At 40.1% G+C, this 23,428-nt stretch overlaps 1 protein-coding gene across 7 annotated transcripts in view; it reads right to left on the bottom strand.

Moving 5' to 3' along the window:
• The window catches only part of MAP3K13 (mitogen-activated protein kinase kinase kinase 13), an 81,844-nt gene that overhangs the window by 36,408 nt on the left and 22,008 nt on the right, over nucleotides 1-23,428 (bottom strand). For 4 of the 7 annotated variants that reach the window (XM_074877961.1, XM_074877954.1, XM_074877956.1 and 1 more), the window contains one exon: nucleotides 16,079-16,224. The exons of 1 other annotated variant lie outside the window; for it this stretch is intronic. The gene's annotated coding sequence lies outside the window, so the exon portion shown is untranslated. Of the gene's footprint in view, nucleotides 1-5,237; nucleotides 5,272-15,102; nucleotides 15,124-16,078; nucleotides 16,225-23,428 lie in introns of those variants that run through there. 2 more of the 7 variants (XM_074877955.1, XM_074877960.1) reach the window with 2 other exon arrangements.

Below are 23,428 nucleotides of genomic sequence, written 5' to 3'. Positions count from 1 at the left end.
AAGAGTCTCTGGTAAGTATTCTTGCCAAAATCCCAACAGATTGTATCAACCAGATCCCTTTTTCTGACATGCTCTTGACTCCTCCAAAGAAATTTAATAGATTCCCAAGGCATTACTTCACCTTAAGAGAACTGTGTTGACTCTTTTCCCCACGTGGAACTTGTGCATCTGCACTAGCTCTCAGTATAGGAATGAATTTCTACCTCCACAAACACTAGACAAAAATTTAACTAGGAACTCCTTCAACATAAGGTCACAAAATTGTGGGGGGTGGAGAAGTGCTTGATTTGGAAAAAGAAATCAAACATCCACTTCTTTTTTTGGCACGAGGAACAAACAAAGCCAAAAAAAAAAAAAAATCATCTTTGTGAACAAGGCAGACAAAGAGCCAATCCACCCTCCCTTGTATTCGGGGAGATCTCTTCAGCTGATTTCAATGGAAGCAAGATTGATTCCTGTTTCACCTGCTAGCCAGCTTTGCAAAGCACAGTTTGTGAAATAAGCAGCTTACATAACTGCATATTTTCAGCACTACATACATAAATGCTTCCTCTATCCTGTATAAGGTATTTTTGGATCTGCTAAAATGCTACTGTGTTCTTCCAGGGCTTTGCATTCTTCTGCTCAGAAATTGCATAATCTGATGCCATAGGAAATAAGTGATGTTGCATAATGATTCTTATATTCACTGCAGGATTTGGATACTACACGTTTCTGTTGCAAAGCAGCCCTTCTCTGTGTTTCTGAACTGAGGTCCTTGGTTTTTGAAGAAAGGATAATCTATCAGCCACCTGCCTTTGGGGGTAGGGGGCGGTAACAAACCAAACACCACCTTGTACCGTACTGTTACAAGCATTTCGCTTCAGAAAAATCAGTTTAACTTGGTACACCCATTTGCTACTTCTGTTTTCCCCCACTCTGGTTGTTCGCATATCTTGAGCTGTGTGCATACATTAAACACCAGAAGTTTCATATACAATGTTCTGACCTCTAACTGACCATTGATATCCTCTATCACAGGCTCATCAATACTATTGTAAAACATCTAGCTGGTATAAAAGACAGACTAAACGCTGGTTAGCCTTTTATACTACTGAATTACTATTGGAATCTGTCTTAGATCAAAATTTAGAAATGACCTTAAGTTACACTCTTCTCTTTCATCTTTCCAGCTGTCTTCATAATATGAAACAACTTTTAAAACCCAATCACAGACTTCAAGCTCTGCTCTACTCCTTTTCTCTCTTCATCCTTCGGAATTGTGCACTTTTTTCTTACCTCATTAAAGATCCATGTTATATTACTAAATAACAATAACAGATTAAAGGATTTAAATTCAAATATTTTACAACTACAAAAACCAGGAAAATCTCAAAGTTAAGTTCACAGATGCCTTACAGCCTCTTTGATTTTGCCACATGAAGCCATTAAAATGCTCCAGTACTACCAACAAACAGTATCTTGTAATTTTCCCCAGTTACAGAACTGAAACATCGTATTTTCCTCCAAGGAGTAGCATTAAGATTAATTAGTGTTTGAAAGATCTTTGAGGGTGAAGATCAATATCAAAGTGTTATTTTCAGGAATCCAGTGAATGAATCAAACTCTCACTTTAATTCATGTGAGGCATCACACTGGTCTCAGGTAAATTTACTCGCACGCTTGTTCTTATTTTTGTAGTAGATATGAATAATTCAATATTTGCAAAGCACATTTGACATGTAAAAGCTATACACACAAACTTCTCAGCACTAACAGCTTACATGTTTCATACTCACTATTAAAGTAACTAAACAACTGTTCACAAAAGCACATAAATTACTGGTGAATGCACAATGCTTTGGCCTCTGTCAACACTACACTACGTACCAGTATGCACCTGATGGGAAGGGGACACTTAAAATGCTGCTGGCAGATCTCTCAGATGAGAAATGATGGTAGTACTAAGTTGTATTTAGTAAGTACCATACACGAGCAAAGAGGATTACTCCTCGATAAAGAAGCAAGCACAATGACTTGCTCATGAGCCTCTATTAAGCCTGTATTACTGACACAGCATAAGGGGTTAGAGCAACATCCAAGAGGTGTGATCCTATTCTTAGGCTGCTAGAGCTTTACATGATGGTAACGCAATCAAGACAGCACACACAACACACAGTCACAGACTGAAGAACCACAGAGGAGCCTCCTGAGGCCTGACATGACATGTGCCACCTAACACCCTGCAGAGACCTTCCAAAGCAGCACTCAGCCCCCTGGTTCATCTCTACTAGACGACTTTTTGGCCACAGTTGATAAACCATAAGGATGGTGAAGTTAGATTTGCTGTGTTTCAGCAGAAAAGTCACAGCTGTACAGCTGCATTACTGATTGCGGTGTCCTCCAGAAGGTAACGGAAGGTTGGCGACAGGAAAGGACAAACATCCTAGGAATGAAGAAAATGTCCACACAGAGAGACCTCCATTCCTCAAGCCCACTATGCTGGAAAAAGTCCAGCCTCCCACCCACACCCTGCCAGGACTTTCTCTTTCCTTCCCTTACAGCACCTCTCACACTGAGCTAGTGACTGCTCCAGAAGAAACAGCACAAACAAGTACAGGTTCACCAGAGGATTATAAAACCCATGTACTTTACACAGAAAAAACTATTCTTCACCCTGGCCTACACCCAACTGTTGCTAATGCCTTTGAACCCACTCCAACAACCGACTTTTCGGTTGAAGTTGTAAACAGGGAAAGAGGACAGAGGTCAAAATGCATGTTGAGTATTTATAGGGGTGGGAGTAAGTAAGTACACACAGTGTTTCTGCTCCCAGCCCACCTCAGTATTTCTGCCGCAGATGCCAGCTTCATATCACACAATCCAAAGTGCTATGTGTTTTAGGTGAAATATTTACTCCCCTCTCCCTAAGACATGAGAGTGATTTGCTGTAATGTCACAAAAACAGCAGCCTACAAAAGCCTAAGTCCCTGCACGGGACTATTTTCCAAAGAGGGTTTAAAAATAAATTTTAAAAAGTCCCATAAGCTGGCCAGGGCTTGCTGAAGTGCCAAACTCCTGAGAGCTTCAGCCTCTTCCGAGGCTGCAGAGGTAACATTTGCCTCAATTGACTCATTTTGATTCAGTTATGGCTGAGAAATGCACTGAAAGTTGTAAAGGCTGTAAGTCTGCTGCTGCCTTCCTCCAAAGTCATCTCGGGTGAGAGCTTGGCTAAAATGCTCTATGCACAGCAAGGTTCAGGCACCTTCCTCTGCTTACCCTGGCCCCAAGGACCAGAGCTGAAGAGGAACCTGCACTGATTTTAAATCTGTTCACACGATCAATGACAGGCTTCTTTTATTTTTATATATAAAAGCTTTATCTTAAAACTCTGCCATTTTGAGAAGTCCTACTATTTGAAATCCACTCCACACATCTCAGCTGCAGAAAGCCTGGAATGGGTACCAGATATGAATAACTCCAGTCTAATCAGTCACCATCTCACATTTGGTGTAAAAAAGTCATAAGAAAAGAGGAAATACTGTAAAGCCTTTCTTATCCTGCCACTGCTTAGAGAAGAACCATATTGTAATAACTACTAATTGTGAAGCGGCTTCCCTATGAAGAGATTTTCAAATAAATCATTACTCAATTTTCTGATCCACTGGAGATAAGCCACTTACCAAATCTTTACAATACGAGACAAAAGAGGAAGGTTAAAAATTGCAACCAGAAAAAAAACCCCAAACATTTTTAAACACAAGTTCACACACAGCTGAGAAGCGGTAAGAGTCCCTACCATATATTCTGTGATAGAAGTTATTTGCTAATTCCAGTCACAGAGGTCAAAATGAATGCCAGCTATAAATTTAACTATCAGGCAGCAGGGGACAAAGAAATGTGAATGATAGGACCATTCTAAATCAAAAAATCAGACTGGAGGCCCAAAATACAGGAAACAAAACTGGTGTTAAAGCAAAACAAACAAAAAACCCCACTACAACAAAATCATGATTTATTTGTTTTTCACAGCCAAAGTCTGTTACAGGAACAGAGGTTCAAAGGATTCTCTCTCTAGAAACAAAAACCTACATACATTTGGGGACACAACAAAAAACTTCTAAACCAATGACAACTTTAACCTCTGCATTCTAGGATATCCCAAGACGTCTGTGGCTACACACACAGCAGTTCCTGTGAAAAGTGCCCACATTTGGGTGTCAGACCAGCTGAACCTCTCTCTCATTTCACTCATCCATTTGGTTTTTATTTCAAATGTTTTCATCTTTTCTCCCTCAAAATTATCAATCAAAATATGTTCCTTCAGTTTCTTCTGTTGAACAGACTGCCTACTGATAAAATCAGTATATCCAAACACGTGGGCCTGATGTCATCTTTCTCCGGATCAACTTAAAATACCCAATTTTTCATTTACTTGAGAGACATGTGGTTTGATATGATTAAGCTATTGCAGTACCTAAACCACCCCCCCAAAACAAAAATAAAGAGCAGCTCCACTCATTTCATTGGGAGAAAACATGACATCATGCCCCATTCAGGTAAGCAAGAATATGACAAATCTTGCCCCAGTGAACAGTATTATTAACTGCAATGGTACTCCCAGCTTCCTCATTTATTAGGAAAATGAGGGGTAAAAATCATGTGTTCAGCACAACAAGAGACAGTTCAACCTGCTATTTTCAATAATAAAGGACGAATTCCTACCCAGCTGATAGAAAGAAAAACACATCTCTTCTTCATCTCAGAAATAAAATTAAATTATTTGTTACTGTAACACAACAGAAGAATTGTTTGATTATCCCACAAGGAAAAAAAAAAAATCACAATTGCCTAGAAGGCAAAACAATACAATTCTGCTTCTTTATACTATCTCTAGTAAATCTTATGTCATTCCCTGTATATTCCATATATATCTATTCTCCACTGCCATTCCCTTCCCCTTTAAAAGGGGGGCACAAGAAGATAACGTGCAAAATTGCAACTGAAAAATGTCTAGCACACCGACAAGCAAAAGGACAGGCCAGCTATCAGATTTATATACAGTGATGGATAAATTAAGGTTTCACATTTCTTCTTCCCTTCTCTCAGCATCATTTTTTCAGCCCTTTCACATCACAAATGCAACATCCATCTGTCCTTCTGAAATAAATGGCGAAAGGGTAACACTGACCATTAAACACACACACACACAAACACGCACGCTTCAAAAAAAAAGACATTTTCATCTCAATACTTACAAGGATTAAGATTTCTTATGTGATGCTCCATTTTCTTGTTTTAAAAAGATGGAAGGCACAAAAAAAAAAAAAGGAAGTGTTACAAAATAAAAGGAAATTCCACCCACACAATCCTGCAGCCTGCTGCAAAGAAGCACAGAAGCGTGCTGACGTCACAGATTCATGAATGGATGTAAATCGGGCTGTTTCGAGATTCGGCGGTGCTGGCTGGGGCTGCGCACCGCGAGAGGGAGAGGGGAGCAGGGGGGCAGCCAATCCACGCAGGCACCGCCGGCCGCCTTCTGCCAGCAAAAATCTGGGCACCGAGCAGCCTGAGCCCACCGCCGAGCCACCCCGAAGGGCTGGGAGAGCTGTGCGCCTCTGTACTACGTATGCAAGGGGGGGAGAGGACGCTGAAAACAATTTGTTCATAACTGAAGTGAAGCTGTTGGGTAAAATGGCATCACTGCTGCCATTCCGCGGAGAGGACCGGGTGAGGACATCCTCTAATGCCTTCAAGTCATCGCTCCGGCGAGTTTCTGCCCCTCCACACAGCTTGGATAACAACAGCATATCAAATAACTGCCATCTGTTATAGGAATCAAATGTATTTAGTAATCAGAAAAGGAGTTTATCATCTCTCTGGCTTCTTTCAGGATTACAAACCCTGGGTATTATTATTAAAATAACTAAATATAAGCATGTACTGGAAGGAAGCTGCAGGGAGAACAATAGGAGGCTTGTATTTGATTAGTGATGCAAAAGCACCAACAAAATAAAAATAGGAGCACTAACAAAATCACGCATTCAGCTCTCATCAAACATTCCCAACAGCAGACAGACAAGCTCACAACGTCAGAAGCATTCAGAAACAAAAACTGGAGCACGCACAGTTTCACACTTGCGGCTACGTAACAAACGTTGGGCACAACATCCATGTATCACAGCCTACCAGCCATTTTCATTTCATTTTGAATTCCATGCCAATTAATATACTTAAGTCTGCATACTAGATGCAAGGGCACAGGCTGTTATTTTTGTTGCCCAAATAGATGGCAATGTTCTGGTGAACGCACGCAAGAGCGGCTATGATTAACTTGGATCTAGACAGCGGAAGAGCATAAGTTTTGCCTTATTTTTGTATCTTTGAAATATGAGGGAAGGTCAAGGTCTGAAGAAAAACCTAGGCTGTAAGCTCTACAATTACACCATCTCAGGGTTTACCAGAATTCATCAATTTGGTCTCTAAAACTTCTTCTAAACAATTTGTGGCCTCCAAATTAAGAGACAGAATTTCCATATTTTCACTACGCCTTTTCCTAGAAGTAGGAAGCAATTATGTCAAAATAGAATGTCCCAAAACTTACTCTGGTGGAGCACACCTTAAGAGAATGTCTGAGAGAATCCCACCTTTCCTTATGGAAAGTGGGTAACATCCCAAAATAAACCAGGACTGGATGTAACAACAATGTGGATCTGGGTTTAGAAACCAAGGATTTTGTGCTACTTGATATCGTGTGAGCCAGCACCACTGCAACTAGCTTGTGTGGAGGGAGAAGGGCAGGATGCAAAAGCCTTCCTAGAGGCTAATACAGCCACACCTACAGAGACAATACCCAAAAATGTACTTATATGAGGGGATAGGTAGGTTTTGGCATATATTAAGACAGTAGTTTATTTTTGGATGCATCTTTGACATGGAGCAAGGAACGGACAGCCAGGGCAGTACATCCAGTTCTTCTCCAGTTCTGTTATGCCCAAAGACACTGTTTGGGAGTCACTGGACTTCTACATCTGCTTCTCAGCACATCTTCATTTCTTAGTGGTACCACAGTGTATTATCAGATACTATGACTCCACCAAAGAGTTGCAATGGTAGCAATGTATTAGCATGCTCTGAATTCAACAGCAGCCACAATAAGTTGAGCTTTAATTTTGGATTTCAGTTTTTGAACTGAGCTTTATAAAGCTGGCCAGAGAAAATTAAAATGAATGCAAATTTCTTGTTACCTACTTTCAAGATCAAAGAAAGCATAAGTTAACTTCTGCTGAAGAAATATATATTCTTTAAGGGCTAAAAGTCATAAAACACAAAGCAAAGAGATTTCTATCCACACAACGCCACCGCTGCAGATTGAGCACTACCATACACAAGGAGAAACAGGAGTGGAGGTATCGTGAGAGTCACTTCATCTTCAAAAGGATCATTTTATGTCACGATTTAAACCCCAGTTGCATCAGGTTACTTAGGTTACCTGCTCCAACTCCCTGCCTTCCCTTCCCTTCAGAGCCTAACACTCTGCTTTACAGCCTACATCTCCACCATGGTACAAAACCAAGAGCTTCCAGACTTCCCTGGCATTTTCAAAACAGAAACAAAAATGGTAATTTACTCTCTTACCCTAAAGCAAAAAGGAATAAATTCAGGAACTAGAAGGGGGAGCACAGTACCACATGCAAGAAGTGGAAGAAAAGGAGAAATATTGCTATAGAACAAGAAATGTCAGAATAAAAATAGAAAGGAAAATAATTTTCAGAGGTTACCAAGGGTTAATTGCAGTGACATTTAAAAAAACACCCAGCAGGGAAAATAAGTGGGAACAAAACCCCAGAAAGACTCCAGTAGAGAAAAAGAGTTTGCACATACAAGTTAAGATTTTTCTTCTCCATGGTGACTTGATTCAGCGTACCAACACTCAATTTCATCTATGTCTCAACAGCTCAGGTGAAAATTTTCAAACACAAAGGTCCTGAATTTAATGCAAGATAACTACCTTAACTCATCATGAAAAAGAAAAAACAATCATTGGCCTAAAATTGATGGCTGTTACAAGATTATGTTGGTAGCCAAATAACAACATTAGAAACCAAGATGGTTGCAACCAGTTACATATTTTAATAGTACACATTTCATAGCTCTTCTGATGCATCAGTGGTGAGTAACTAAGTTGATCAGTATTAGAAAGATAAGTTATTTTCCTCCTCATTCACTGGTGAAAGCAGGGAATGCTCTGAAGTATCAGATGCCCAAACACTATTCTACAGCTAAGTCTAGCTCAGTATTAATGTGAAAATAGAATCTGAAAAATGTACTAAGTACAAAGGTATAAGATATTAAAAAAAACCAAAGCTCATAAGGAACCATACAAGTGCTAGTGAAAAGTTCACAGGTAGCAGGATCTCTGAAAGGATATATGAGTAACTAAGTAACTAGACTGCTAGGAGACATATCAGGCAAAACTGGTAATAACGAGTGCAAAAAGAAAACCTAGAAGTATTAAAAAAATATCTGTTTGCCATATTTGAAAAAGACAAGATAATTAAGTACTTTCAAGCCAATTAGTAACTAATAGGAATGTTATACAGCATCTGCTAGGCATAACATTTCAAGTTGGCACATCTTATCAATTTGAGCCCAGTCCTAAAATAATCATTTAACAAGTTCTCCAATCCTGTGACCTTCAATTTTAATAAATTGGAAAACTACTAAAATTGCAGAAGACTGAGAATAACAATATTATGCCAATATTCAAAAATAGCATACGTTTGCTATTTATAGGCGTTGGTAACTTGATGCTGATCTTGGACAAAAATCCTAATACAACCCTTGATTGGAAAGGATGGTTCTGCGGCATCGGACCAAAGGCCCGTTCATCCCTGTCTCTGACAGTGGACAATAACAGACACACAGGGAAGCAGAAAATCAAAGCAAATGCCTAATATTTCTTATGGCATATTCCACTTAAAAAAGCAGAAAACTAGAAAAGAGATGAAAGTGACTCAAAGGTTATTTCATAATTATACATCAATAAGGCTGTTTATAAATCTACTCAGTACACAACTGGGGGTATAATAGGGACTCCACGGTGAAAACTTTCTACCTAGGTGAGTAAATAGGTGAAGTGAAACTGCAAATGATTCTCTAACAGGAGAAAACCTAGGCAAGTACTTGCATAGATAAGATGGCTAGAGAGACATTTTATTGTCAAATTCTAAAATCTGTGAAATCTTTGACCTGCTCTTCTAACCCTGTGGGCAAACATTCCTCTTCTGAATGCCCTAATCTTCAGCAGTAGGGTGGATGATGGGAGGGGAGGGAAGGGAGGGAGGGAGGACAGACCATACTTAAACCACCAGATCTTCAGGCTTTTAACCAGAATCTCCCCAGAGCTGAGACTCTGAGAAGTTCTCCCTGCAAAGGCAGGTGAACAGGACTGCAATTTGACAGGACCAGCACCAAAAGCTAGGAGCTGAGAAGTGTGACCAAAGGGAAAAAAAGTCACTCAAAGAGAAAAAGCCCAGAAGTGGGACACGTGCAATTCCAAGACAACAGGTGAGCTGCAATTTGAGTCAGGGCCCTAATTACAAGCCCTGTTTTGAAAGGGAGTCTGTTTACAACAGGACAGCCACAGTGATTGCAGGCCCAGTTCCTGCCTCTCTGCTCTTGTTGGCAACTGCTGAGCCACCACAGCCCAGAGCCTGTAGCTGGAAGATGAGCCCCACACCAATTAAAGGGTTGCCTCTGGGGCAGGATAAAGCTAGGGTGTACTCTTTGGTGACCAAGTTACTGCTACACAGGCAAGAAGGGCTATCCCTGGAACAAGGCTCAGACTCCTCTCAGATGAGAAACATCAGAGCTGCCTCTGCTCACAAAACAGCATCATTAGGGAGCCACAGTGAGACATTTAGGTCTGCTTAAAAATGAAAGCAGAGAGCTGGAGAAGGCTACAAACTCACAGATACATAATACCCCGAGAGAAAGCTACCATATTGTTAAGTGTTTACCCAAAACCTATTCAAACAAACTCACAGACATTTGTACCACCACTGTAGAGTCTTCAAATGAAAGCGCTACCAACTTTGTTACCAAAGTGAGGCTTCTTACAGCAAAAACATCTTCCATCCAGCTGCCAGTTGCTTTTTTGACTGAGTGTGCTCTGCAATATATGATGGGTAGTACCTAAGACTATATGATGACTTTCTTTAACCTTGTATTGCCTTCAGCAACACTCCCGGAACTAAAAAAAAAAAAAAGACACTAAAGGCACTAAAAGACAATGACAAGACAAAATGCATTATGGCTTCCTTTGTTTAAGCCTGAGGCTGGTAAGGATTCTTTTTTAAGGAGTTTCTGGGTGGTTTTCCCAGCAAGTCTGCTCTTTCCAGATGATCCTGCCTTTTAGGTTCTTCATCATGATAAAAGTCTGTGAAGTTTTAGAAGAAAGCATGCAACTACAACGTTAGGAACATGCACTGATGAGGCTGGGGAAGTTCAAAAGACTACCTCTGCAGATTTTTATCTTCCTGAAGGAAGACGACCCAGTTCCTCAGACATAAGGAAAAGCTCTGGAACTCCATCAGGAAAGAAAACATTGCTACATAAGAGACATTAGAGCCCATTTCCTTGCTGCTAAAAAGGCAGTTAATGCAGCAAGTGAACAACAGTCTTCCCAGATTTACTGTTGTCATGGCCAGCTGGCAGGAACCACGGAGGAGACACGTGAAGTAGAACGTTCACATAGACACCACCCTTGTGTCTGAGGAAGCTGCCAGCTAAGGTCTTCCACCTTGGGGGAACCCTCTGCCACCTGAAACTACATAGACTCAGGTCACATCCTTTCTCTTAGTCAGGGGTATGTGAGGGCACTTACATTTATCTCTTTCCAAGCTGCCCATCTGTTTGTACAAAACCTGTAGGAATTTCATTATCTTAATACCTCCATCTCTAACATGTGGTTGAAATCAGCCAATGGGTTGCAAAATTATCAAGGAGAGGATGAACAAACAGGAAGTCAGCCTGAATACAGAGAAGTCAGGAGTAGAGTAATACAACTGAAGAGATGAAAATGTGTTTATTTGCTGTTTTTTTCCTCTAGAAATCATTTTCAGAAAGCCTGAGCAGAGGCCACGTGAGAAAAGCAGATCTATTTGTTCAGGGAAGCAGTCACAAAATAACATTCCTCCCAGAGAACATGCCAAAATGAAGTCTTCCATAACAATAATTAACTCTAATAGAATTGCCAGCAGTGGGAAATACTGCAAAAAGAAGTAAAAATAAGTACATGTAATTAGCAGTTATAAGGGACACTTTTAAAGCCAACTGAGCTACAGTCATCTTTCCTCTTGCAGGTTAGAAGCCTGCAAAAGAAATGAGAGACCTGACAATGAAGCCTCAGTATTACTGCCATGTGGAAAGAAGAGTCCTGTAATTTATGTTATTCCCACAAAAAGGCATATTCCCAGAAAAAGGCATGTATAAATGGGAAGCTATTGCAGGGAGGAATTAATGAAACTGGAGAAGTGATTTAAAAAATGCAGTACAATTCCTCAAGGTCAAGTTTTGTTCAGAGGAAAAAAAATCACCTGCACAAATATAGAAACAACTGCTGAGCAGCTGCTCTGTAGATAAGGATTTGGGATAGAGAGGATCACAGACTGAGCACAAATTATAAATATCAAGTTGTCACAAACAAAGCAACTTCTATCCATTGACAGGAGCACAAATTCCCAATCTACTCATTTTTGACAAAGCCTTTGGTAAAGTCCTTTTTTGGGTCAGGCTTGTCAAGAAAGAGAGAAAGCATGCCAGAACTAAAAGAAAAGGCAGTAAGATGAGCTACGATGGATGAGTGAGCTAACTCATTGAGGTTGCTCAATCTGAACAGAGTAAAAAAGAGAAGCTAAGCTTTCTTTTAAATATAGAAACAGTTTCTGCAAAGGAAGAGGAAAACTATTCCCCACATCTACCGTGAGTATAAAAAGTAACAGGCTCAAACTGCAACAAGAAAAATGTACTTAGGTCACTAGAAGAACTTTTCTAAATGGTAAACATAGTGAAGTACCAGCCTAAGGAAGTCATGTTGCCTCCTATATTAGAAGGTAAAGGAACAAAAAAAAAAGTCTCACAAGAATTATCCAGCAGTAGTGATGATGCTTTGATGCAAAGGGTCAAGAGGATCTTTTGGAACCTTTCAGGCCTCTTCTATGAAGATACTGAAGTACTGAAAGCTTTTGCAGCCAGACCAGAAGCTAAAAAATTAACCGATCTTTTGCAGTATGAGGTCTTGCCAAATTAAATCTTTCCATCCTCGCTCCTGTTATACAACCTCTCTGAGGAATATTATTCAGATTACTACCAAAAAACAGTACAAAACTGCTGAAAGGCCATTAAGAGAGCAGAATTCAAGCATTTGTAAGTCAGAGACAGCCAGAACAAGGCACTATATTTAGTACTCAGTTTTCTCTGTAGTACTGTGAAAGTTCCTTCAAGAACAGTGGATCAGCCCTATGTAAATATTCTCAAGACAAATAAAACCTGCTCAGCATCTTCCTCTCAGACTAGCATCAGTCATGAAGCTATCAGTAGCTTTTGCTTCAGAGCTTACTGCTTTTTCTTTTCCTCTCTCCCAAGAGACAAGTTCTGTTCCCCCGCTGCTAAATGCAGACCCTAGAAGAGTCCTCTTGATCTGAGGCATCACGACACAGAATTACTCACTTCATGAAGAGTTATGACAACACTTTAAATAGTTACAATCATGATGAACAGATTTTTGTCCCAGAACATTCAGATTGAGAACATTAAACTTGTCAGCAGGGGTGATTTGGATCCTTGTTTTCAAGCACAGTATTGGACAAGGCAGTATGATGTAGAAGGCACCCCAAAGAAGGACACTCTCAGGAGATGCATACCAAATACTTGGCATACCAAATACTCATAGAGCTGGCCTTAAGGGACAACCAAAAACTAAACAGCCTTCACCAAAAGGGCACATAAAAGTTAGCCAATGTCCTAATACTCCAACTCAATCAAACCATCAACTTTGTATTACACAGGATTTGCCCATCCAGGGAAAATAAGCACCACATTAGTAAATTCAAGTCACGACTAAAAGAAAAAGAATGATAGCCAAAAACATGTCATCTGAAGCATTAACCCTGGGACCTCTTTCACAAGATAGTCCTCCATGAGCAAAGTAAAAAAGGTGACTGCACTTCCCTTCAAGCACAGAGATGTGAGCCTGCTCAAACTCCACTTTCCCCCTTATAAGTAAGGAGAGGTTTACAGAAAGTGCTTGTATACTTTTCACAAAAGATATAATATACTGGAGGAAGAAAACCATGACAGATGACATGATTAGAAGCTTGCTGGTTCACTTGCTCTCCCATTACGTGCCATCTACAAATGTCATAGTCCCCCTTATGAGCTGTACTTTCTATACTTAAGCCACCTCTATCACACTACTGCTACGTATATAGCACTCCAATATAGAGTGCCTTGTCTATTAAATGGAAAAAAAAAGTAAATGAGAAGTAGCAATGTTGATAAAGCAACTGATAAATTGTCGTTGATGAAGCAAGGACAGGGTAGTTCATGCAACTAATTGTTTCCATTGAGATGAAACCAGGTTCAAATCAAGGGAGAATTTAACTCTTCAGTAAAATACTTCACCTTAATTGTAACTCATAACGAGAGACAGCTAGAGTCTAAATATATGGATGCTCTGCCTCTACAGCACCCACCACTCCTCATAGAACGGGTAAAAATTGACAGCTTTTATATTAAGAAATGAATCCCAAAATGTAGCTCCATCTCACATCTTCCTGCAATGCCACTCAGAGGCAGCTCTGGCACCTCCTAAAACTTACGTATCTGTAGCTTTCTCTGCATGAAGTATCTCCTTATGACAGAGATCATGCAAACTTAAAGAAAATGTATAGAACAAAATCACTTTCGATCTTGAGTGAAGCAACTAAATGTTTTCCTGCATTATGCATATATCTATGCACTAACTGAAGAAAACTTCAGTTAATTTTTCAGTTACAGAAACAAGAATAAGTGATTTTTCAGCTAGCATCTATAAAGAAAACAAGAAATATTTTTTTTAAAATATTCCTCTAAACTTAATTCCCAAAAGATTACAGAAGTTTTCTACAATTTGCTCCTTTTCAGTTCTTCACACAGATATATGCATGTTTGGTAACATACAAGTTTTACCATTTAATTTTTAATACATAAAATAGGTGTAGTTAAACTAGAAAACTGCATATATAACACAGATTCAACAGACAATATATTCTGAGGAATAGCAATATCCAAAACACATTAAGTATCATGCTAACATTGAAGGCAATATACATTACAAAAAAATATTGCAAGCTCACACAGCTGCATTAGAAGATTAGACAATATGCGACAAAAAAAGAAACCTCCTGCCATTTACATTACATTTCAGAAGTCATAACAGACCATGAAGACTCACTTTGAGGAGAGAGGGGAAGAACAGTACACTTGAAGACCAAAAGCCATATTAAAGCTCCTAACCCTGTGTCCTAAGTGGTCTCCCTATCATGTTCAAAGGTGTTCTTACGTGGCTGGCCACTCCTCAGATAATGAAATTGTAATTAGTCAACAGGATCAGCCTGTCTGAGACTGGACTCCTTTTCAGTCAGAGCTCTTTGCCAAATACACAGAGACCTTTGTCTCACAGAGCTGAAGCTCCCTGAAGAAAAAAGCTAAGTTTTCTTAGAATATGAACTAGAACGCTTTGAGTAAGGGAAATTAAGAGAGACCAGGTCAGTCAGACTAGAAATAGGAAGCGTTTATATACAACCCTCCCTGTCTGCTGTGCCTTGTTTCCAGGCTTCCATTTAGCCCTCAATGTCCAAATTGCAGCAAACTCTGCCCAGTGCTGCCTGGTCCCTCCGGCAGTTTCTCACCACCTCTGAGGACTGACTCCTTCTCAGTGTTACCTTAGTCTCCCTGCACAAGCTGCGGGCTCCTGGCTGCCTACTGCATCTCTCACTCCTTCCTCCTCCCCCTGCCCTGCTCAGCCTCCCAAAGCTTTTCTCCCTGAGCTGAACCCGGCTGTTCCCAGACAGCAGTCACCTCCTCCGTGATGCAGGCTCCGTCTTCTCAAAGACAAGCAGCACAACTGTGAACAGAAGTACAAAACAAACAAATGCTGTCTACCGCAGAAGTGCCAAGCTACTTTTTAATGAATCCCCCTTCGCTATAACAAAATGGGCTGTGAGCTTGCTAAAGCAAGTCCCTGATCATGGCTGATACTTCCCAAAGGGAAATATCAGAGGCAGGACACCGGAGATGCACAAGCTCTGCGCTACCCATGGCAACAGACACCAGACTCAGCAACAAATCCAAGCACCTATGCAGAGCCATTACCTCCAATAGTAAAGTTGGAAACGACTTCAGACATTTGACATTATTTTAGAAATTATGAATAGCTGCTTGAAAACAAAGAGCTAACAACACATAGTTCTTACATTATTGAACCTGTAACCTGCTCAGATTTCAAAATGAATGACGACTCTGTATTTTCTGGAACTTTGCTGGTGTCTCTACTCCAACTACAACAGCCTGGATTCCTGTGAGGATGTCTGCATTCTCCAGCCAATCACCAGAGTAAGTACAATGAAAAAAGTACTTAGAACAATAGCAAAATAATATATCAAAGTTATCCGCTCACAAAATCAATAAACCTGAATTAATAGATTCAAATGCTTTCAGAGTTAAAGTTATATTTGAAAAATCTAAACACTCGTAAGATTAACTTCAACTCAGCCTATGCAAACACCCCTTTGGTACCTGTCCCTTTCTACTCACTCACATCTGAACTGGATCCCATTCGGTGTCTGCAACCGAGCTACTGAAAGTGAGCAAGTTCAGCAGTGAAACAGCTATGGACACAACATAAAACAAGAAGGTAAACCTACCTCATTCCTACCATTGAAGGGAAAACATACCCAAAATTTAAGGACAATTGCAGGAGTGAGTACATTATTGTTTCACATCTTCCCAAGTTTCTGACTTCTACTACAGTTTAGAAGGCAAAAACTGCTGATACCTGATCATTTTTCCAGACGCACTGAAAGCCCATGTCCTCTTGGCTTACTGCACATGTGCCTCCTCTTCAAGTCAGATAAATCAAGCTGTTCTCTGAAGTTGCACCATGAGTAACATTTAGGACAGTCCAGCACTGATTTCTTCTCTCTAGAAAGAACAACAAGAAAACTCAAAATCCTACTGAACAAAAATGAATATAAATGACTGCTACCAAGGTCAATCCAAAACATCCCATTAGCACATCCTGATGTTACGTGGCACGTTTAAATGCAGCAGAAAACATCCAAAATTAAGTATGCACTTTCAAAAAGAAGCAGGGAGTAGAAAAAGACCTCAACAAATTTACTACATCCTTTCTTAGCACAGGCATACACTCTATAATCCTTTTACAGTACAATTTTAATCTAAATTAAGCAAGCAGCTCCAGTAAAAGAGCTCACAGCTTTCCATATTACAAAATTACATCATTCGGGATTGTATTAGACTTTAAAACAACATACTTCAAAATAATCTATTAATGATTTTTTACGCTTAATTTTATACCTAATCTCCAAGTTATTCGGTTTTTTAATTTCAAGTAAATTTTAGGAAAAGCATAAGTTATTACAGTTCTCCTACATATATACAACTCATAATACCATTGCTCCTTTTGCTATCAGATACATGCAAGCAAAGAGACAACAAATACTGAGACTTCTAATCCTGAGCCTACTGCATCTTCTTCCAGCCCCACAAAAATCAAAAGGCTGCAAGACTTAGCCCAGTCCCTCATAAAATTGAAGATAATCAACACCTTGAAAATACAGAACTGGCTAATACTAGCCCTTAATGCAAACACTAAACTAACTGGTTTTAAAAAGAGATTACCTCTACCTGCAAACACTCTTTTCCTTATATCCTTAATCATTACAGACACAACAAGGCTACTACAACATTGAAGAAGGGATTCAGTAATGCCAGCACAACTATCTTGCCAGAATTAAGAGACTTCAGACAACAAAAGCTACGTGGCCTTGCAAAAACATTGGCACCATCTCCCTCATGTTATGCACCACATGCAATTCAGATGGTCTCAAGACCACTCCCAAAGTTTGGGAAGTTCAGCATATTCCTAATTTTTTGCAGAAGTAGGAATAAGCATCACTTATTCCCCTCCCATGTCAAAACTGCATATTTCAGTTTAACCCAAGATTAACTTTCAGGATTATTTTTAAAGTTATGTAGGAAACACAATAACGAGATCTGTAGCAACAATCCTTAGCAAGAAAGAAGGTGCCACCAGCAACAGCGATGACTATCAGCAGGAGCTGTTTGTTTTCTAGGGGTCCCTCCCACAGAACAATCCACCCCACACTCTCCACAACTTTTTCTGCTATTTTTATTATCGCACATTTAATTACTGGCAGTCACATATTCTGAAACAATCATTTCTGATGGTAACATCAAAAAACAATCTCAAAAGGACAGCTGTGAATTGTCATTACAATTACACATACAACTTAAGAGAATAACAGTTACACTGTGTTACAGGAAACAAACACGGAAATCTTGTATTTGAGAAAAACAGTTCACACAATCATAGAAGCTGAATAATTTCTATTCAGTATGCCTTAAAAACTACTAACCAAGGAGCAGCAAAAACAAGTCCTGCAAAACCAATTCTCAGCGCTGATGGCTCAACTCAGCAGACATTTGCTGGTTCTTCACCAACACTACAATTCTTGTTGCCACTGTCATTTCATTTTAGCGCTGTATTAGTTCTCTCCTTACCTTTTCTAATTTGCCACAAAACCAGGAAAGGTAATTCCACATTCCCAATAAGAGAAAGTTTGTGAAGTCAAGGTCAGGCTACATTCAGAGGCTGTATTTGGGCAATAGAAAGGAGGAGGATGACACAGCAGTATTCTTGCACAAGGAAGTACCAATTTGCAACCACTGTTGCCCTGTACCAGCCCTGCATTAACTATTCATTTACAGACTAATATCCAGGTCAATCACCTTCCTGGAGGCAATACGTTGATATTGGCAATGACAGGCACACAACTGCAGTAAATCTGTTCATCCATTTATACCCCTCCACCACCAGCAGCAGAAGGTAATTCTACCTGGGCACCAAAGCCTCTTGCTGTGCTTAAATAACACTGTGAAAGCAAGTGGCAACGCTCCTCGTGGAGGACTTCTCCCATCTTACTCAACAGTTTGTAGAGAAAAATAAAATCCCCAAATCAGGTAAGTCAGCAGAGCTCTGCTGTACGCTACCTCAAGTTGAAACAACTGGGCATCAATACCAGGATTATTCTAGTAGGAGCTGGTGCCCAAGTGGTTTTACAAAAGCAACTCACTGGCCACAAGGACACGTCCTGAGAGCAAGATGGGGACACAACACAAGCAAGGGCGAGACATGGCATCCAAATTCCTTAGAAGGGCAGACACTTGACCACTCCAAAGCAGATGAACGTGTATACACCTTGTTACAGATCATATCAAACACCTAGCAAAAAAACCTTCTAGAAATAGGGAACACACCACATAGGTATATAATTCCTAATTAGCACACTGCTGAGAGCAAGTTTATAAGCAGTTAGTAACTCCTTCAACAGAGGTAAGGAGGAATACTTTAAGATAAAAACCAGAGCAAACATACATACATTTTAACAGGTTTATTAGACAAAACTTTAGAGTGTATACTTTTTTTAATATTAAAAATGTAAATATTTGCCTTTGTTTACAAGAAAATTACATGGTTCTATTAAATCAATTGAAAAAGCCCCAAAAAGACAGTAATTACAATTTTTACCGCTGTTTTAAGACAGGAATGGTACATGTAAACACAACAAGGTTTATTTTCTTGTTTAAAAAACATTGTAAGTAGATACTAGAGATGAAACAATAATACAAACTTGAGAGAATCAAAAACACGCAAAAAAGGAAAGACTGTATGTGATTACATTATAGTTTTAAACACAATTCACATATATAGAAAACAGCACATAAAATTGGAAAGATGTTCATAAAAAGCATGAGACACTAGATGCCCAAAGTTGGCAGAATGCCATTGGAATAAATTACTGAATTTCACATGAAAAAATGCAGCTTTCTAAGGACAGATTTTAAAACATCATTTAATAACTGCTAGCAAAAGGTAGGAATTGTCAGTACCCTAGATAAGAAGGGACTTCTGGGGACGAAGGACTTTTACCACCAGATTAATTTAGCTCTTCCCCCACTTCCATTTACCACCATCTTATAGTATTCTATTGGCTTTTAACACCTGCTTTCCAGATTCAACCTGAAAAATTTTATGCATCTATAAGCCAATACAGAAGACAGCATGGTATATCACAGATTTAAACTCTTAAGAATGCATAAATGCACTTACCCACTTGGTAAAAACTGTTAATGCAAATAGAACAAATACAAAACCCAATTGCACGTAATACAGAAATCATACAAACTGGAAACAGGGTTACAAAACATACCTGCTGATTGGATTTTTTTCCTCTAACATAATCATCCTGGACCCAAGGAATTCTTTCAATCTAGTATTTCTCATTCTAACAAAATACCAGCAGAATTCTAAGTATTTGGATTCAAACGCTAACCCCTGCAGATGGATTTTGTTTAAAGAACTGAACAAACAAAACATTATTTGCTTCGAAATTCTTCTACTTGTGGTGAAAGCCAAGCTGTACTGAAATCAATAAGACTGTTAGCATTGTTTTCAACAGAGCTAGAATTTAATTTCCTGTGACCAACTTAAGGTCTGTTAAACATGCTGCTAACCACTACAACACGGTTTTGCACTCTCACGATCATATCTATAGTTCAAAATCAAATGCCTTGTGCAAAATAAATACTTACAGGGAGGGTTGCATAAACAGCATGAAAGTAGCAGCTGTGGCAGAGAGCAAACTTTGTCCCCAGTTTGGTTGCTCTGCCTGGATTAATGCTGATCCTGTACAACACCCAGGCCTTGAAGCCTTGGGAAGTTTCTACCCCAACTCAGCAAGGTGGGAGGATTTGTTATTTTAACTGCTGGCTGATAACAGCTTATCAACAAGTTTTCAAAGGTTAAACTCAACACATTTGCATGGCAAAAGTGCAAAGAAAGCACAAGGAAAATGTTGAATTAGTGTTCCCTCTCCTGCTGCAGAGGGTCCCTCCAGCAAGGGCCAGAACTATTTTCCATACCCCACAACCTGCAGTACAGTCCAGCAAAGAAAGTCAAACCAAAACTCCTGTTCAAAGACACTGTAACTGAAAATGTCTTTGGAAGCCAGTGAGAAAGCAACAAAAGTGCTTTCTTTCAAAGGAGGAGCTTGCTTTGCCTGCTACATTCGCACTGTCTGCCATACAGGATGGAAAAGCTAACCCAAAATCTTTAAGTTTGGTCCTTAAATACAAGGCAATTTTATTACTGTTGCCAAATTTATCACTCAACACCACAGCTCCATGACAACTCACTGGAAAACAAAACCAAAATAAAATCTTAAATTTAGGGCCTGCTATGATTTTTTATTTCTATTGCATGCATGCTACAGAACCGTAAAGGGCTGATGCAACTTTAAAACAGAAAAAAAAACCCCACAGAGTTACGGACTCATTACTAATTCATCCTGGCTGAAGCTGCATACCAGCAGCTGCTGCCTCTCTCAATTAACAGCAAATATTGAACAGTATTGTCATTTAAGGGTGTTTACTGCCTGCTGCCCTGTCCTGTCACATTTTCAAAGCATTCTGGCACAATTTAAAGTATCAACATTAATAAACAGAGCTTTGTTTAACCCCTTATGTATCAGCAGAGTTCAGAGCAGAAGTGTTTTACTCACTTCATACACTCATTGTTTGGCAAGAGCTAAAGCCCGAATATGCAAGGTGCCACTAAAACGGTACTTGTAATTCAGAGGCCCACAGGGTGCTTGGCTTCCACAGAGGTCTGAGCACAAGTGAGAAAAATGATGGGAGTATCTCCAGCAGAGCAGCTCTCTTCATAAATGAATGCCAAAAAGATGAAACAAAGGAAGAGAAAAAGGAGGAGACTGCACATTCAGCCTCTGTTGCTGAAGATTTTAAAACAAAACAAAAAAACCCCAAAACAATTAAAGAAAAAAAAATCAAGGTACAGGCATTCTGTGGGGAGATCAGACCAGTGCTGTGATTCCTGATGACCCCATCTCTGCACAGGGAAGTCAAAAGAGCCCCCACATTTACACCTTCTCTTCCTACCCTCCAGTGTGCCCACAGCCATGCTGCCTTTTGGACAGACTGGTTTTAAAGCAAATGATTCTACAAACAATGCAATCAGAGAAAGCAACTGGAAACGATGCACTTCTCCCACGATGCCTCCGCGGGTACTTCAGTGGCCTACTTGCTCTCTGGTGTCAAGTTTGCTGGAAGCCACTTAAGTACAAACAACTGTACATATTTTATATTTCATTTACATGATGTGTTCCCAGCAAATCAGCAGGCAGTAGCATCTCAGAGGCTCTCCCCTATGAACTTACTGCCAACTGGGCCAGGGCCAATGCGTAGACACTAGCAACCTGGAGAAGAGAGGGGATGTTGAGCTAGCCGAATTAGACTGCAAGGTGCACACTGGCAATTTAGATACTACGTGAAAAGATCAAGCAGCTTCTGCACTGCATTTATTACAGTAAAAGCTAGAATAACGCCATTCAAGCTGATACTGAAATTGGAAGAATTCAGTTATTTCTGAGGTACTGGGCCTTTGTACTAGCCCTTCTGCAGAGGAAACTGCATTATAAGTATGAAAGCTCCAAGAAGTGATGCTCTGAGGGACTTGTCAAACATACGAGGGAATGGCTTTGCGAACTAGGCAGGTAAAAGTAGGTTCAGGATCTGGTCAGGACTTTCTGAGCCTCTGCAAGCATACTCTTCTTGGTTTAGCTCATTTGGCTGCAAGTCCCCTCATCTTCTCAGGTTCCCTGTATCTGTATCCTGTGCAACTCTAATATCCAGTCCGGTTTGTTAGGAGGACTCATTCCCTACAGGTTCCTCCAGCACCTTTGTGCTGATAGTGTCTGAGATCTTCAGATATATTAGGTGATATGACTAATACCTGCCATCTGTTCACTGTTACCTTCTCCCTCTCCTCTCCTGAAGAGGAGTCATCAGTGAAGTGCTTGTTCTACTTGATCTATTTTAGGAGCGTGGGCTTTTAGCATCCATGCCACACTGTTTTAAGCTAAAAAAGTTAAACCAAAGAAGTAGACCATGCTCTTGCAGGGAAGATTGAGCATTTGCAACATTCCTTAGGTCCTGTGAAAGTCTCTGACTAGACTCAGAAACAAACCTCTTTTCTGTAAAAGGTATCTTTACACCCAGTGTGCCCAAGAAACAGAACTATTCCCCAGGATTCACTCCAGGCTTCAGGCCACAGAGGAACCTGCAGATAAGATCCAGGCCTTTGAAGGTATCTGACTACTCTCTGCAGAAACCGAGTCAGTCAACATAGTTTACAGCATCAGTAGGTAATACACTGCAGCACTGTGTTGCCTGGTTTGAGGAATAAGGAGCTCCTACTCAGTTACACCACCTTGGTATAGACTGCTGAAAACAGAAAAAGGTACAAATAACTGAGGCCAGATCACCGCCCATCAGACTGGGGTAAAATCTTCTAACTCACAAGGACTATTAAACTTTACTTATACCAACAGCTGCTCCCCATAAGCTATGGTTAAGGAAAAAACAAACTGGACACACAAAGGAAAAGATGGGCTGAAAGGGAGAGAAGCCAATGGAGCATAATTTTGCTGTATTTCTTGCAGAAGATGTGTTAAAGTGCAAAGAAAAAAATCCTCACACTGTAGGAGGCTGAAAGACTTAAGATGGAGCAGTGAGGAGTCTCTGGCCCCATAAATGTTTAATTTGAGCAAAGCAGCAGTTTCATAGTAAGCATACTTCTTCTGCTTAACTGCACACCCCTGCTTTGATTCCTAAATGACACAAAGTGAAAACATAAGTATAAAAATGAAATAGGAGAAAAAGAACAGGGCGATTTTTATACCTGGCACTACAGATGCAGCACGCACAAGCCAGCAACCTACTCAGTTCTCTCCCTTCACTACTTGCACAATGCAGCATCACAAGGGCTAGCAACATATACAGAGCTCTGAAGTCAGTACCTCAATTTCACAGCTCTGACAGTTCGACACAGTGCTGGGGATAACATCACCTGAGAACAAGAGCTATTACACCGCACCTTTGAAAACAGCAAGTGCTGCAAATCTCTGATTAAAGGCAGCACACTGCCTGCTAAGAAAACTGTGAAACTGTAGAACCAGAGAATGAAGATGCATGTGGAAATACAGAAGAAAATGAATTCACAGAG

The sequence above is a fragment of the Strix uralensis genome, chromosome 9, assembly GCF_047716275.1.
Source record: "Strix uralensis isolate ZFMK-TIS-50842 chromosome 9, bStrUra1, whole genome shotgun sequence".
NCBI classification, from domain to species: Eukaryota; Metazoa; Chordata; class Aves; order Strigiformes; family Strigidae; genus Strix; species Strix uralensis.
The sequence above is the reverse complement of the archived record's forward strand: the minus strand, read 5'-3'. Positions and strand labels throughout refer to the sequence as shown.